This window comes from Lipophrys pholis (assembly GCF_963383615.2).
Source record: "Lipophrys pholis genome assembly, contig: SCAFFOLD_46, whole genome shotgun sequence".
Taxonomy (NCBI): Eukaryota; Metazoa; Chordata; class Actinopteri; order Blenniiformes; family Blenniidae; genus Lipophrys; species Lipophrys pholis.
Window position 1 is genome coordinate 227501 of NW_028292308.1, and position 2540 is coordinate 230040.

General features: G+C 51.1%; 1 protein-coding gene across 1 annotated transcript in view; it reads left to right on the top strand.

Moving 5' to 3' along the window:
- rffl (ring finger and FYVE-like domain containing E3 ubiquitin protein ligase) overlaps window positions 1–250 on the top strand; it is a 27843-nt gene extending 27593 nt beyond the window's left edge. The window contains exon 7 of the mRNA XM_080493652.1: window positions 1–250. This exon is cut by the window's left edge and continues 986 nt beyond it. The gene's annotated coding sequence lies outside the window, so the exon portion shown is untranslated.
- Window positions 251–2540: the final 2290 nt, after the last annotated feature.

Here is a 2540-nt window from a genome sequence, read left to right on the forward strand (position 1 = left end):
TGGGGGGGGTCATCCCTGTGTTGGGGGGGGTCATCCCTGTGTTGGGGGGGGTCATCCCTGTGTTGGGGGGTCTCTGAGGAACAAACAGAACAGATGAATGTTGAAACTCGTCTTTCTCAGCTGCTCTTTGATCTTTTCTTCTTTTTAACACTTTGAAGTTTTACTGGAATCTGTAAAGAGATTTTTAAAGATGTTTAGTTTTCTGAGTGAATTTTGAATAATTTTGTAATAAAAGTGATTTTCTGTCGTCGCCTTGTCTCACGTGTCCCTCCCAGGTAAAATCAACAAAACAAGTTGCTTCAGGTTCTGACAGCAGATCCAGATTCCAGAACTTTCTCCTGCAAATCGTCACAAAGGAGGTAAAGATGAATTATTCTAACAACTAAAACCAGAAAAACCTTCTGGAGATGAAAAAGTGTCAGAATTCTTAATCCAGTCCTGAACGAGTCTCTGTCGCTTCAGTCGCTCAAGAAAAGAATCAACTTAAAGTACGACGTCGTCTTTCTTCAAAAACCCAAACTAATCGCACAGTGAGACCAATGTCCCTGTCTGTGCTCTCACTGTCCCTGTCTGTGCTCTCACTGTCTCTGTCTGTGCTCTCACTGTCCCTGTCTGTGCTCTCACTGTCCCTGTCTGTGCTCTCACTGTCTCTGTCTGTGCTCTCACTGTCCCTGTCTGTGCTCTCACTGTCTCTGTCTGTGCTCTCACTGTCCCTGTCTGTGCTCTCACTGTCTCTGTCTGTGCTCTCACTGTCCCTGTCTGTGCTCTCACTGTCTCTGTCTGTGCTCTCACTGTCCCTGTCTGTGCTCTCACTGTCTCTGTCTGTGCTCTCACTGTCTCTGTCTCTGCTCTCACTGTCTCTGTCTGTGCTCTCACTGTCAATCAGAAAGGAGAGGGGATTACAAGGCCGTCTATGCAAGGTTGCAAGATTCACAGACGGAGACAGTGAGAGCAGAGACAGAGACAGTGGGAGCAGAGACAGAGACAGTGAGAGCAGAGACAGAGACAGTGAGAGCAGAGACAGAGACAGTGAGAGCAGAGACAGTGAGAGCAGAGACAGAGACAGTGAGAGCACTGTGCGATTGCAGTTTTGATGTACTTGGGTTTTTGGCAATAAAATGACAGGAGCAGCTCTCCACTGGGGGGCGCTGTGTTCCCACAGCGCCCCCCAGTGGAGGAGGCGGGACTCAGCAGCCAGCCTGTTCTCTTGTTGGCAGCAGAGACGTGATTTCAATAATATCACGTACAGAGTATTACATATTGGAAATGAATAAACACACACACACACACACACACACACACACACACACACACACACACACACACACACACACACACACAGCTTAATATATGTTTGTTAATCAGTGAATATCAAACGAAGAGTTTCAGGTTATTATGGAGTCTGAGAGTACGTCCAGATTGTCCCTCCTGTCTCCTTCTCTGTCCACTTGTCCTTCATCCCAGAAGGGTTTAGTGTGGCGGCCGTGATGAGGACCGTCTGAGTTCTCAATGAGCAAAGGAAAGGAGGCTTGATGCTTCCTTTAGAACCTCCTTTAGTCTAGGAACCACTGATGGTTCCTTTAGAACCTCCTATAGCCTAGGAACAACTGATCCTTCCTTTAGAACCTCCTTAAGCCTAGGAACCACCGATGGTTCCTTTAGATTTAGAACCTCCTCGCTCCCTATTGGCTGTTCCAGCGGTGGGGGGGGAAGGGGGGGTGCTCGCTCCCTATTGGCTGTTCCACAGGAAGCGGCCGTTTTCGGAATAAACCGGAGTCCCGCCACAGTGTCAGTTCGTGTAGTCGGACGGTTCGATCGGTTCCGTCTCGTCAACACCTTCGGTACCATGTCGGAGGGTCCGGGCTGCGGGTCTTTCCCCGCTGCGAACAGGAGGCCGCCCGCCGGGAGAAGCAGCGCCAGAGGCCTGGTTAGTGGTTAGTGGCTCCAGATGCCTGGTTAGTGGCTCCAGATGCCTGGTTAGTGGTTAGTGGCTCCAGATGCCTGGTTACTGGTTAGTGGCTCCAGATGCCTGGTTACTGGTTAGTGGCTCCAGATGCCTGGTTAGTGGTTAGTGGCTCCAGATGCCTGGTTAGTGGCTCCAGATGCCTGGTTAGTGGCTCCAGATGCCTGGTTACTGGTTAGTGGCTCCAGAGGCGGTAACATAACCGGGAACTGCAGCTCCGTCAGCAGCTCCGTCAGCAGCTCCGTCAGCAGCTCTTGGAGACAAAGGTTCTGTTTGTGTTTCAGGTGAGTTTGGAGAAAGTTTTGGGGATCAGTTCAGTGAGCAGCAGCGCTTTGACCTCTGACCCCAACTCAGGGCTCATTGCCTATCCAGCTGGGTAAGCCCCGCCCCTCCACACCACCTGGGCTCACAGGCCACGCCCCCTGATGGTGTAATGAGGTCTGTTGCTGTTTTTCAGCTGCGTCATCGTTCTGCTGGACCCCAGGAAAAACCACCAGCGTCACATCATCAACAACAGCAGGTACCAGACCCCTCACCAGACTGCCAAGACCCCCCCACTGGACCCACTAGACCCCCC